Source organism: Taudactylus pleione, unplaced genomic scaffold, assembly GCF_031769625.1.
Source record: "Taudactylus pleione unplaced genomic scaffold, aTauple2 ptg004150l, whole genome shotgun sequence".
Taxonomy (NCBI): Eukaryota; Metazoa; Chordata; class Amphibia; order Anura; family Myobatrachidae; genus Taudactylus; species Taudactylus pleione.
The window spans coordinates 1-15,852 of record NW_028288443.1 but is presented as its reverse complement, the minus strand read 5'-3'; the positions used below and the strand labels follow the sequence as shown (position 1 = coordinate 15,852).

Here is a 15,852-nt window from a genome sequence, read left to right as displayed (position 1 = left end):
GACCGTGGTGCGCCGGCGTCACAACCAGCTGACCCCGATTGTTGTATCTGCGAGTCAGCCCGGGTTCGTGACAATAATATACTACCTTCAAGAAAAAACATGACTTGGGTGAAGACATTGGAGCTCATTCAGACCCGTTCGCAAGATGCGATCGCTCGCTGGCAAAAAGGAGCCAGATATTTAAAGTAAGCTCTCGCACTGCATCGCGTAAGGACACCCACTATGTTTTGGATAGCTACGGCAAAGTGCTCTCGCAAATGTCTGAAGACACCCCCTTGCCACTCGCTACCACACGTCATCTCCGGGAAATGAAGGATTAATCGGGACCATCGTGAGCCATCGGAGCTGCTCGTAGCCCTTGGGGTTGCCGTAGCCTGCCGCAAGCACAGCGATCAGCGCTGGCTGAAATACATGCAGGTGATGTGTACAATGACGCTGCTTTGCTAATTATGCACGCCCTTTAAACGGCGTTTTGGCGGCCAGACAAGCCTGCATTCGAACATCCACTCCCCCGTTCACAAGCACCTTCCCCTGTTACCACCCACAAGCGGCACTATCTGTCACTCAAAGCAGCGACCTGATAGTGGCTTACGAGCTACCAAAATCAGATCACAACGAATGGCTTGCGCACGCGTACTGCGAATTATACGCATGCGCAGATGGGCGAAAATCACTCAGAGCGAGCGATCGCGCCTTAGCGAGCGGGTCTGAATCAGGTCCATTGTGTTTGAGAAATTGAGAGATATTACCTTGACATTGAGATTTTTTCCACCTCCTTCCCCTATAGGTACATTGAGGTACCCAGCAGCATGGGGTTACATTTACATACAAAAGTATTTCCTATGGACACTTCGTAAATGACATCCAAAATGCTACAGTTATTATTATTATTACTCTCTTTCTTACAGTCTGCCACAAAAATAATAATTTGCAAAGATAAGTGACTTGTAATTAAGTTTTGATTAAGAAATCATTTTGATGCTAAATGAGAATTGATATCTGGCCAAACTGGAAAGATTTTAATAAAATATTTTTTATCTAAGGACGTATATTTGAAATTCCAATGGCAGACGATTCAATGGATAAGAAACTCTATTTTGTTGCCAGGTTTAGATAGAAACATCAGCTTTTATGCATTTGTTTTTTTGTGTGTTGCATATTGTATTATCAGGGGACTCTTTGAAATGCCAGTAATGCATCTCACTATCTTGTGCAGTGTTGAGAGAAAACAAAAATCATTGGATCAGCTATATCTTTTCTTTTAAACATTGGTCTTCATTTATTATTAATGCACGTTAATACAGTTTTAAAAGGTGTATATTGGAGACCACAATTGAGTGATTGTCAACTATGCTGAATTTTAGGGTTAAATATTTGTCTCCGGAAATATTTAATTTTTTCCATTTTGTAATGACCATCAACACAGGACAATTTTACTTATTCCTCATATTACACACAATTCCTACCATATATTCTTATTTTGTAAGCTTTAAAAAACAACATTAATGTAGATTATATATTCATATAAAACATATTCTGTTTAAACTTCATAAACATGACATAATGGATATCATAGTACAGCAAGATAATAGCATACAATATTGATTTAGATACATAGGACCCAATTTAACACCTATGACAAGGCTATTATCACTAATTTCTTATATTAAAATGTGCTTACTGTAAATACCTTGCTGCTATCTATGAACACAGAGAGCACTGTTTAACTATTAGGAGGCAGCATTGCTGTCGGCTGTAACCAATTTGGTGCCTTAGGCAAGAACTTGTCTGGTGCCCCCTAGCAGATAATGCCACCATACAGCGTAATGTTGCATTCAATATGAAAATTTGCACTCCAATTAATTCCTTAGAATTTCCTTTCAAACCCAATTATTTTGAATACAAATCAATTTAATGTAGATTAACTACTGTTCTCCCATCACAGCACACCAGGCTCTCCCTTCACAGCACCCCTCTTCCCTCACTACAAAGCACCCCTCACCCATGTCGATTTGACATTCGATTTTGCCTTTAGTAAGTTCTTTCATAAAAAAGTTAAAACAAATCGAACAGAAAACAAAATCAAACTTTAGTAAATCTACTCCCAGATGTCAAAACTTGGTTGTGGTGACACATCTGCATCACCAGTGGGTCTTTTTTTTCCGAAAGTTTAGTTTTTTCCTGGCAGCCGCACTTGCTGGAGAAATGGAAGGAGGAGCTTTTGCTGCATCACGTGTCACTTAAGCTGACAATTTCCTTACCAACCGCTCTTTACATCTCTTCAGATCTGTGTCCGCTGGGAAGACACGACATATGACTTCAACCTAGGATCCAGCACGGTCACCAAAATTGTAAGATCTTGTCAAACCTTGGATCCTGGCAAAGCAAATAAAAGGATTTGATCTACAAATCTGACAAGCTTAGCGGAATCGCTTTGTTTCAGCTCCTCCTTCAGTTTCTCAAGTTGCTTTTCAAACAGTCTAATGAGGGGAATTACCTGACTCAAGCTGGCAGTATCTGAACTCACTTCACAGGTGGATACTTTGAAAGGTTTTAGCACTTTGCACAACAAAGAAAGTATTTTCCACTGAGCTTGAGTAAGGTACATTCCCCCTCCTCTTCCTACGTCAAGTTCATTGTGTAGCTTTGGATGGCATTTTGCTGTTCCACCATCCGCTGTAGCATATAAAAGGGTGGAGTTCCACCTCATAACTATCTGGTGACAGGGGAAATTCAACATTTCTTGCAGGTGCTGCAATCTTCTACATGCACCTGAATTGCAAAAATGTCCAGATATTTTGCGGGCCACGGAGAGCATCTCCTGCACGACCGTGTCATTTAAAAAAAAAAAAATGCACCACCAAGTTGATTGTGTGAGCAAGACATTGGATGTGTTGGAATTCACCCATCTGTAATGTTCTCACAATATTGATGGCGTTGTCAGAAATCACAAATCCTGAGGGGAGTCCAAGCGGGGCAAGCCATTTTGCAATGACTTCCCTGAGTTTTGTTATGGCGTCAGTGATCCATTGTGCAATTGGGCGACTGCTGTCATACTTGTCCCCCTTGCAAAGGATTGTTTGACAGTCAATTGTTATGTTAAACTACTAAAAGTAGTCTTCTTCCTGGGATGAAGATCCACTCACAGCAGCAACTAGGCACTACACTGCTGATTAAGCTTTCATTTGTTGATCAAGCAGATGGGAAAGTGTATCCAACATGCATTATCATCTATCAGTTGTGTCAGGAAGCAGCAAGCTATTCATACCTGTGTCCTGATCTTATTCTTTTAGCTCGTCTTTGTTTAGCTGCTGCAGGGTGCTGTCAGGAGAAAAACTGGTCTGCAGTATTTTTTTTACCTAATCCTAAAATTTTTATCAATAATTAAAACTAAACAGCTAAACAGTTGTATTCATTTATTTAAAATTTAAATATAATTTATTTAATGATTGATATAAAAATTATACAGTATGTGTAAATATTTATTCTGGCAAGTTTCTCATTCATTTAGGGGGATATTTATCAATCCTTGGAGAGAGAAGGTAGAGAGAGTACAAGTACCAACCACTCAGCTTCTAACTCATTATTACAGGATGTGTTTGAAAAATGAGTTATGGTAAGAACTTACCTTTGTTAACTCTTTCTTCGAAGCCCATTGGGTCCACAGGGAGACCTTGGTGTGTAGGTTATGGATCTGGATCCAGGCCCCACGCAGTTCAAGCTTTCAACTCCCAGGATGCACTGGTCAATCCTACTTATACCCGGAGGAGGATAAGAGTGAAGGAAGACTGGTACACACGAGAACCACACTCTCAGAGGAGACGGGAAACATTTTTTGGTTCGTCTGGCTAGGTCGGCCGAACCCCACCATGGTGGGGGAAACCTGTATGCACCTTGGCTATGGGGCCTTCAAAGAGTTACCGCATGTAGGTGCACAGCATAGCATATCCTTGAGCAGCCATTCCTACAGCCAGGCTGCCCCACATGCTTTTGGGAACTTTTAAAGGCATCACAATCAATTTCCAGTCAATAGAATGGTGTTTAGAAGCTCAAATCATTATTCTATTTATTTAGGGATTTGAAGTTCGATTTTGTGCTCATTTTATGTTTTTGGGCTTTAGTAACTCCTTTCATTAAAAAAAAAAAAAACCTATCCAAAATCGAACAAAAAACAAAACCAAAGCATTGTAAATATACCCCCAGGTTATTAAACATGAAGCGGAACAGGACACTTCCATTCATAACCAGCCACCTCCTATGCATATAAAACCAAAGTTACAGATGGCCCTGACCAAATGAGCTTGCATTTTGTAGTAGAACATTTGTAGCAGGACAAAAACCGTGGCTAATGTAAGGCAAAAGCATCATCAGCTACACATTTTTAAAAGTAGCCATAAGTGACTGACATTTTTGCAAAGGCCCTAGGGGATGTCACGAATGACAGTGGAAGGAGACATGGAAAACCACTAGTCATTGAAGTCCTCCAAGACCGGCTTATGCTGCTAGTAACTTTATTTTTGCTTAGTAATCTAGGTATTAGAAAAGATTAGTAACAGTTTACTTAAAACAGTTTTTTACATTGAATTACCCTAATTAGTACAAATCTGTGTTTTGTGTGATACGAATTAAACTGGTGCTGCTAGCTAGATTTTTCTGAGAAAGAAAAGGACTACAATATTGTGTTTTGTAATCAATTAGTTTATGAAGAAGAGTAGTTTATATGTAAACTGACCTAACTTTGGGATCCTGAGTTTAGAATTAAATTTGATTTAGATTAAATCTTGTTTCAATGAACTATATTACATGGGGGAATGCACTGAAATACCATTGTTTAATGCAGAAAAAAGAGAAACTGAATAACTATGGATACACTTTAAAGAGAAATAACACATTTAAACAAAAAAGTAAATATTAAAACTTATTACAAGAAACCTCTGAGTGTGTTATGGAGCTCCAAAATGTGCTAAACATTAAGTAAAAAGTGATTAAATTTCTCAAATTTTTAGACAACCTTCCTAAAGAACTTTGGTCCCTGGATGTTGCATCTCAGGAGTAATTACCTACAGGTACAGTCTTCTTCTCCCAGCAAAAATGAGGTCTCTATATTGCCAGGATATAGACGCATAGAAAACCCTTAAGAAGTACTTTGTTAAATAATAAAAAAAAACAGCATATATCGATGAAGATCTTGATAAAGCAAAATATTAATTACATAGTCTTTTGTGGTAAAGCAAATATAATTTATTTAGGGAAACATTTCCACTTTTCTGCAGAGTGACACAGAGTAATGAGAAGTAAATTAGATCTCTGAATTTGTCACAGAAAGACAGAGCATCTTATACACATGATTACAGAATCATTTACAGATAGAAGTTTACAGGAACAGTATAATACAGGTATTTCATTGGATAATGTAGAGAAAAGTGTGAAGCACAGTATAGTCACAGGGAGGGGGGGATAGGGCAATATCAGATGAGGTTTTCATGATCTTGGAGCAATATCAGACATTAAACGGTTCGGACAGAGTGACATCCAACATATAACATGATGTTAGGTCTGAACGTAAACAAATTAGAACAAGGCTGATGTTGGTCATGTTGCAGGATGTGTGGCGCCATCAAAGACATAGTTCATGAGATTTCTCTTTATATCCACATTCTCCCTTCTCAGCACTTATTGTGGTTATCTCATCATCACTTTGGGTCACTGAAGAGTTTAGCTGCAGAACAAACATCAACAATTTAATCAAGCAATATATACACCATTTTTATTTAACTCCATCAATCTATACATGCGCCAAGAGATCTACAGACCTAACAAGTTGTAGTTGATCACAAAATGTTTCACACAATGTAATTTACTATGTAAGGAAATGCATTCTTACAAACCATTGGCTTGACAACTGCAAATAATGACCCCATGTGAGCTAATAAACTTGTACTTCCTACTGCAATGTATTTGCAAGAATGAAATCTGCACGACTATGATTGAAGACACCAGTTTCCTCTTGTAACATTGAAGCAAACCATTTTCTTTCACGTATCCAAAACCCTCAATGTTCATTAGAGTAGCTGCTCAAGTGAGAAGTGCAGAAATTCTAGGAAGTAAAGAAAATGTATACTCAAAACAAACCTGCCAACTGTAAATAGGGACAATGAGAGACAAAAAAGTTACAATCAACAATAAACTATGAAGACATGAAAAAAAAATGAAAGAAGGATATGAGAGTGACAACCACAAAGCACCATACTGTAGGATGACATGTCGCACGGCACCTTACGTCACAGCACCTCACAGCATAAAGCCAAAGTAGTTTTATAGAGAATGAAAATATAGTTTGTATTGTTGGATGTAACCTATTAAGATATTAAAGCAAGCCAATTACTTACAATGAATACAGGATATCATTGCCTCTGGATAGTCGTCAGTAAGCGTCTTGTCTGGTAGCTTCATAGGCTCAATAGTCTGCAGCACTGTATCCTGATAAACTCCTGTAATGTCCACCACAAAGCCATCTATAATATCCAAGCTGTTTGAAGACACTGGTTTCCGCTTGTACCACTGCCAATGGATGAAGCAAATCATTTTCTTTAAGGTATCCAAAAACCTCAATGTTCATTAGAGTAGCTGCTGGAATGAGAAGTGCAGTAATTCTAGGAGGTAAAGAAAGTTTCTACTGAAAATATAACACTGCCAATTGTAAATAATTGGTACAACACCCTACAGGCAGGAAATATACAGCATTATGACACGCCACACCATACTAAGTTTTAGGGGCAATAAATATAGTTTGTATTTGTTAAGTGTAACCTATTAATATATTACCTAAAAGCAAGCGGGATATGCTACTAACAGGAAGCAACCATACTATAGAATGCCACTCCATACGGAACAGCACCACATAGCATGATGCTATACTAACAGTTAAGGACAATTAAACTAGGTTAAATTCAATAATATATACTATTACGATTATAACTAAAAGCAACCATAATTTATAATGCCACTCCATACGCTGCCTAAAGGTGCGTATCCACTACCAGACATGGAAATGACAGCACGATTACGACATTGTAATCGTGATGTCGTTTCCATGTCTGTAATGTGCCTACACTGAACGTTCAGTGTAGCACACACATTCATCATCGCCGTACATGCGGAACCTAACGTGATTGTCAGGTTGACCAGCATGTACGGGCGATGATAGATGTCGGAACCGACCTGCTGGCGCACGCATCACTGGTAGTTTGACCAAAATGTGCACGATACATGTGCGATTTAAATTGCAATGTGGATACGCACCATTACGGAACAGCACCACACATGCTGTATAACAGTTTTAAGGACACAAACTAGGTTAAATGCAATAATGCATAGTATTAAAAATACTAACTAAAAACAACCATACTTTATGCCACTCCATACGGAACAGCACTACACAGCATGATGCTATTTAAACTTTTAAGGACAATTACACTAGGTTAAATGCAATAATGTAAACTATGAAGATACTAAAAGCAAGCAAAATATTCAACAGGAAGCATCCATACTATATAATGCCACTCCATACGGTGCCTTACAGAACAGCACTACACAGCATGATGCTATACTAACAGTCGGTAGAACAATTACACTAGGTTAAATGCAATAATGCATACTATTAAGATACTAAAAGCAAGCATCCATACTATATAATGCCACTCCATACGGTGCCTTACGGAACAGCACTACACAGCATGATGCTATACTAACAGTCGGTAGAACAATTACACTAGGTTAAATGCAATAATGCATACTATTAAGATACTAAAAGCAAGCAAAATATTCAACAGGAAGCATCCATACTATATAATGCCACTCCATACGGTGCCTTACAGAACAGCACTACACAGCATGATGCTATACTAACAGTTAGTAGAACAATTACACTAGGTTAAATGCAATAATGCATACTATTAAGATACTAAAAGCAAGCAAAATATTCAACAGGAAGCATCCAAACTATATAATGCCACTCCATACGGTGCCTTACGGAACAGCACTACACAGCATGATGCTATACTAACAGTTAGTAGAACAATTACACTAGGTTAAATGCAATAATGCATACTATTAAGATACTAAAAGCAAGCATCCATACTATATAATGCCACTCCATACGGTGCCTTACAGAACAGCACCACACAGTATGATGCCATTTTAAGTTTTAAGGATAATTAAATTAGGTTAAACTAAACAATACAGACTATTAGGATATTAAAACAAGCATTACCTGGGCATGGAAGTTCGTAAGAATCTTGTCTGGTAGCTTTAGAAACTCAATAGTCTGCAGCACTGTATCCTGATGGCCTCTTGATATGGCCACACACAAACCAGTCTATAATATCCACCATGTTTGAAGACACCAGTTTCCCCTTGTAACATTGAAGCAAACCATTTTCTTTCACGTATCCAAAACCCTCAATGTTCATTAGAGTAGCTGCTCAAGTGAGAAGTGCAGAAATTCTAGGAAGTAAAGAAAATGTATACTCAAAACAAACCTGCCAACTGTAAATAGGGACAATGAGAGACAAAAAGGTTACAATCAACAATAAACTATGAAGACATGAAAAAAAAATGAAAGAAGGATATGAGAGTTACAACCACAAAGCACCATACTGTAGGATGACATGTCGCACGGCACCTTACGGCACAACACCACACAGCACAGCACCTCACAGCATCTCTCAGCATGACGAAGATATACAGAACTGGAGTCTTAGCCGTGAAGATCTGCAACCGTTCGTAGCGGAACTCAGTCCTGGAACCAACTACTGGGAACGCAGACTAACACTGCTATAGAGACTCACTGCTGCATAGACCGGAACCATCGAATCGCAACATTTGAGAGAAAAGAAGACATTAAAGAAAAAGAAAGAAGGATATGAGAGTGATAACCACAAAGCACCATACTGTAGGATGACATGTCGCACGGCACCTTACGACACAACACCTCACAGCACAGCACCTCACAGCATCTCTCAGCATGACGAAGATATGCAGAACTGGAGTCTTAACCGTGAAGGTCTGCAACCGTTCGTAGCGGAACTCAGTTCTGGAACCAACTACTGGGAATGCAGACTAACACTGCTATAGAGACTCAATGCTGCATAGACCGGAACCATCGAATCGCAACATTTGAGAGAAAAGAAGACATTAAAGAAAAAGAAAGAAGGATATGAGAGTGATAACCACAAAGCACCATACTGTAGGATGACATGTCGCACGGCACCTTACGGCACAACACCACACAGCACAGCACCTCACAGCATCTCTCAGCATGACGAAGATATACAGAACTGGAGTCTTAGCCGTGAAGATCTGCAATCGTTCGTAGCGGAACTCAGTCCTGGAACCAACTACTGGGAACGCAGACTAACACTGCTATAGAGACTCACTGCTGCATAGACCGGAACCATCGAATCGCAACATTTGAGAGAAAAGAAGACATTAAAGAAAAAGAAAGAAGGATATGAGAGTGATAACCACAAAGCACCATACTGTAGGATGACATGTCGCACGGCACCTTACGACACAACACCTCACAGCACAGCACCTCACAGCATCTCTCAGCATGACGAAGATATGCAGAACTGGAGTCTTAACCGTGAAGGTCTGCAACCGTTCGTAGCGGAACTCTGTTCTGGAACCAACTACTGGGAATGCAGACTAACACTGCTATAGAGACTCACTGCTGCATAGACCGGAACCATCGAATCGCAACATTTGAGAGAAAAGAAGACATTAAAGAAAAAGAAAGAAGGATATGAGAGTGATAACCACAAAGCACCATACTGTAGGATGACATGTCGCACGGCACCTTACGTCACAGCACCTCACAGCATAAAGCCAAAGTAGTTTTATAGAGAATGAAAATATAGTTTGTATTGTTGGATGTAACCTATTAAGATATTAAAGCAAGCCAATTACTTACAATGAATACAGGATATCATTGCCTCTGGATAGTCGTCAGTAAGCGTCTTGTCTGGTAGCTTCATAGGCTCAATAGTCTGCAGCACTGTATCCTGATAAACTCCTGTAATGTCCACCACAAAGCCATCTATAATATCCAAGCTGTTTGAAGACACTGGTTTCCGCTTGTACCACTGCCAATGGATGAAGCAAATCATTTTCTTTAAGGTATCCAAAAACCTCAATGTTCATTAGAGTAGCTGCTGGAATGAGAAGTGCAGTAATTCTAGGAGGTAAAGAAAGTTTCTACTGAAAATATAACACTGCCAATTGTAAATAATTGGTACAACACCCTACAGGCAGGAAATATACAGCATTATGACACGCCACACCATACTAAGTTTTAGGGGCAATAAATATAGTTTGTATTTGTTAAGTGTAACCTATTAATATATTACCTAAAAGCAAGCGGGATATGCTACTAACAGGAAGCAACCATACTATAGAATGCCACTCCATACGGAACAGCACCACATAGCATGATGCTATACTAACAGTTAAGGACAATTAAACTAGGTTAAATTCAATAATATATACTATTACGATTATAACTAAAAGCAACCATAATTTATAATGCCACTCCATACGCTGCCTAAAGGTGCGTATCCACTACCAGACATGGAAATGACAGCACGATTACGACATTGTAATCGTGATGTCGTTTCCATGTCTGTAATGTGCCTACACTGAACGTTCAGTGTAGCACACACATTCATCATCGCCGTACATGCGGAACCTGACGTGATTGTCAGGTTGACCAGCATGTACGGGCGATGATAGATGTCGGAACCGACCTGCGGGCGCACGCATCACTGGTAGTTTGACCAAAATGTGCACGATACATGTGCGATTTAAATTGCAATGTGGATACGCACCATTACGGAACAGCACCACACATGCTGTATAACAGTTTTAAGGACACAAACTAGGTTAAATGCAATAATGCATAGTATTAAAAATACTAACTAAAAACAACCATACTTTATGCCACTCCATACGGAACAGCACTACACAGCATGATGCTATTTAAACTTTTAAGGACAATTACACTAGGTTAAATGCAATAATGTAAACTATGAAGATACTAAAAGCAAGCAAAAATATGCAAAAGGAAGCATCCATACTATGTAATGCCACTCCATACGGTGCCTTACGGAACAGCACTACACAGCATGATGCTATACTAACAGTTTTGAGAACAATTACACTAGGTTAAATGCAATAATGCATACTATTAAGATACTAAAAGCAAGCATCCATACTATATAATGCCACTCCATACGGTGCCTTACGGAACAGCACTACACAGCATGATGCTATACTAACAGTTGGTAGAACAATTACACTAGGTTAAATGCAATAATGCATACTATTAAGATACTAAAAGCAAGCAAAATATTCAACAGGAAGCATCCATACTATATAATGCCACTCCATACGGTGCCTTACGGAACAGCACTACACAGCATGATGCTATACTAACAGTTGGTAGAACAATTACACTAGGTTAAATGCAATAATGCATACTATTAAGATACTAAAAGCAAGCATCCATACTATATAATGCCACTCCATACGGTGCCTTACGGAACAGCACTACACAGCATGATGCTATACTAACAGTTGGTAGAACAATTACACTAGGTTAAATGCAATAATGCATACCATTAAGATACTAAAAGCAAGCATCCATACTATATAATGCCACTCCATACGGTGCCTTACAGAACAGCACCACACAGTATGATGCCATTTTAAGTTTTAAGGATAATTAAATTAGGTTAAACTAAACAATACAGACTATTAGGATATTAAAACAAGCATTACCTGGGCATGGAAGTTCGTAAGAATCTTGTCTGGTAGCTTCAGAAACTCAATAGTCTGCAGCACTGTATCCTGATGGCCTCTTGATATGGCCACACACAAACCAGTCTATAATATCCACCATGTTTGAAGACACCAGTTTCCCCTTGTAACATTGAAGCAAACCATTTTCTTTCACGTATCCAAAACCCTCAATGTTCATTAGAGTAGCTGCTCAAGTGAGAAGTGCAGAAATTCTAGGAAGTAAAGAAAATGTATACTCAAAACAAACCTGCCAACTGTAAATAGGGACAATGAGAGACAAAAAGGTTACAATCAACAATAAACTATGAAGACATGAAAAAAAAATGAAAGAAGGATATGAGAGTGACAACCACAAAGCACCATACTGTAGGATGACATGTCGCACGGCACCTTACGGCACAACACCACACAGCACAGCACCTCACAGCATCTCTCAGCATGACGAAGATATACAGAACTGGAGTCTTAGCCGTGAAGGTCTGCAACCGTTCGTAGCGGAACTCAGTTCTGGAACCAACTACTGGGAATGCAGACTAACACTGCTATAGAGACTCAATGCTGCATAGACCGGAACCATCGAATCGCAACATTTGAGAGAAAAGAAGACATTAAAGAAAAAGAAAGAAGGATATGAGAGTGACAACCACAAAGCACCATACTGTAGGATGACATGTCGCACGGCACCTTACGGCACAACACCACACAGCACCTCACAGCATCTCTCAGCATGACGAAGATATACAGAACTGGAGTCTTAGCCGTGAAGGTCTGCAACCGTTCGTAGCGGAACTCAGTCCTGGAACCAACTACTGGGAACGCAGACTAACACTGCTATAGAGACTCACTGCTGCATAGACCGGAACCATCGAATCGCAACATTTGAGAGAAAAGAAGACATTAAAGAAAAAGAAAGAAGGATATGAGAGTGATAACCACAAAGCACCATACTGTAGGATGACATCTCGCACGGCACCTTACGACACAACACCTCACAGCACAGCACCTCACAGCATCTCTCAGCATGACGAAGATATACAGAACTGGAGTCTTAGCCGTGAAGGTCTGCAACCGTTCGTAGCGGAACTCAGTTCTGGAACCAACTACTGGGAATGCAGACTAACACTGCTATAGAGACTCACTGCTGCATAGACCGGAACCATCGAATCGCAACATTTGAGAGAAAAGAAGACATTAAAGAAAAAGAAAGAAGGATATGAGAGTGATAACCACAAAGCACCATACTGTAGGATGACATGTCGCACGGCACCTTACGTCACAGCACCTCACAGCATAAAGCCAAAGTAGTTTTATAGAGAATGAAAATATAGTTTGTATTGTTGGATGTAACCTATTAAGATATTAAAGCAAGCCAATTACTTACAATGAATACAGGATATCATTGCCTCTGGATAGTCGTCAGTAAGCGTCTTGTCTGGTAGCTTCATAGGCTCAATAGTCTGCAGCACTGTATCCTGATAAACTCCTGTAATGTCCACCACAAAGCCATCTATAATATCCAAGCTGTTTGAAGACACTGGTTTCCGCTTGTACCACTGCCAATGGATGAAGCAAATCATTTTCTTTAAGGTATCCAAAAACCTCAATGTTCATTAGAGTAGCTGCTGGAATGAGAAGTGCAGTAATTCTAGGAGGTAAAGAAAGTTTCTACTGAAAATATAACACTGCCAATTGTAAATAATTGGTACAACACCCTACAGGCAGGAAATATACAGCATTATGACACGCCACACCATACTAAGTTTTAGGGGCAATAAATATAGTTTGTATTTGTTAAGTGTAACCTATTAATATATTACCTAAAAGCAAGCGGGATATGCTACTAACAGGAAGCAACCATACTATAGAATGCCACTCCATACGGAACAGCACCACATAGCATGATGCTATACTAACAGTTAAGGACAATTAAACTAGGTTAAATTCAATAATATATACTATTACGATTATAACTAAAAGCAACCATAATTTATAATGCCACTCCATACGCTGCCTAAAGGTGCGTATCCACTACCAGACATGGAAATGACAGCACGATTACGACATTGTAATCGTGATGTCGTTTCCATGTCTGTAATGTGCCTACACTGAACGTTCAGTGTAGCACACACATTCATCATCGCCGTACATGCGGAACCTGACGTGATTGTCAGGTTGACCAGCATGTACGGGCGATGATAGATGTCGGAACCGACCTGCGGGCGCACGCATCACTGGTAGTTTGACCAAAATGTGCACGATACATGTGCGATTTAAATTGCAATGTGGATACGCACCATTACGGAACAGCACCACACATGCTGTATAACAGTTTTAAGGACACAAACTAGGTTAAATGCAATAATGCATAGTATTAAAAATACTAACTAAAAACAACCATACTTTATGCCACTCCATACGGAACAGCACTACACAGCATGATGCTATTTAAACTTTTAAGGACAATTACACTAGGTTAAATGCAATAATGTAAACTATGAAGATACTAAAAGCAAGCAAAAATATGCAAAAGGAAGCATCCATACTATGTAATGCCACTCCATACGGTGCCTTACGGAACAGCACTACACAGCATGATGCTATACTAACAGTTTTGAGAACAATTACACTAGGTTAAATGCAATAATGCATACTATTAAGATACTAAAAGCAAGCATCCATACTATATAATGCCACTCCATACGGTGCCTTACGGAACAGCACTACACAGCATGATGCTATACTAACAGTTGGTAGAACAATTACACTAGGTTAAATGCAATAATGCATACTATTAAGATACTAAAAGCAAGCAAAATATTCAACAGGAAGCATCCATACTATATAATGCCACTCCATACGGTGCCTTACAGAACAGCACTACACAGCATGATGCTATACTAACAGTCGGTAGAACAATTACACTAGGTTAAATGCAATAATGCATACTATTAAGATACTAAAAGCAAGCATCCATACTATATAATGCCACTCCATACGGTGCCTTACGGAACAGCACTACACAGCATGATGCTATACTAACAGTCGGTAGAACAATTACACTAGGTTAAATGCAATAATGCATACTATTAAGATACTAAAAGCAAGCAAAATATTCAACAGGAAGCATCCATACTATATAATGCCACTCCATACGGTGCCTTACGGAACAGCACTACACAGCATGATGCTATACTAACAGTTAGTAGAACAATTACACTAGGTTAAATGCAATAATGCATACTATTAAGATACTAAAAGCAAGCAAAATATTCAACAGGAAGCATCCATACTATATAATGCCACTCCATACGGTGCCTTACAGAACAGCACTACACAGCATGATGCTATACTAACAGTTAGTAGAACAATTACACTAGGTTAAATGCAATAATGCATACTATTAAGATACTAAAAGCAAGCAAAATATTCAACAGGAAGCATCCATACTATATAATGCCACTCCATACGGTGCCTTACAGAACAGCACTACACAGCATGATGCTATACTAACAGTCGGTAGAACAATTACACTAGGTTAAATGCAATAATGCATACTATTAAGATACTAAAAGCAAGCATCCATACTATATAATGCCACTCCATACGGTGCCTTACAGAACAGCACCACACAGTATGATGCCATTTTAAGTTTTAAGGATAATTAAATTAGGTTAAACTAAACAATACAGACTATTAGGATATTAAAACAAGCATTACCTGGGCATGGAAGTTCGTAAGAATCTTGTCTGGTAGCTTTAGAAACTCAATAGTCTGCAGCACTGTATCCTGATGGCCTCTTGATATGGCCACACACAAACCAGTCTATAATATCCACCATGTTTGAAGACACCAGTTTCCCCTTGTAACATTGAAGCAAACCATTTTCTTTCACGTATCCAAAACCCTCAATGTTCATTAGAGTAGCTGCTCAAGTGAGAAGTGCAGAAATTCTAGGAAGTAAAGAAAATGTATACTCAAAACAAACCTGCCAAC

At 39.1% G+C, this 15,852-nt stretch overlaps 1 long non-coding RNA gene across 1 annotated transcript; it reads right to left on the bottom strand.

Moving 5' to 3' along the window:
* Positions 1-5,218: 5,218 nt before the first annotated feature.
* Positions 5,219-6,612, bottom strand: LOC148430279 (uncharacterized). Its single transcript, XR_015877626.1, has 2 exons — positions 6,390-6,612; positions 5,219-5,719 (listed from the first exon to the last, which is right to left on the bottom strand). It is a non-coding gene; the product is annotated as an uncharacterized LOC148430279 (long non-coding RNA).
* Between the last annotated feature and the right edge of the window lie 9,240 nt (positions 6,613-15,852).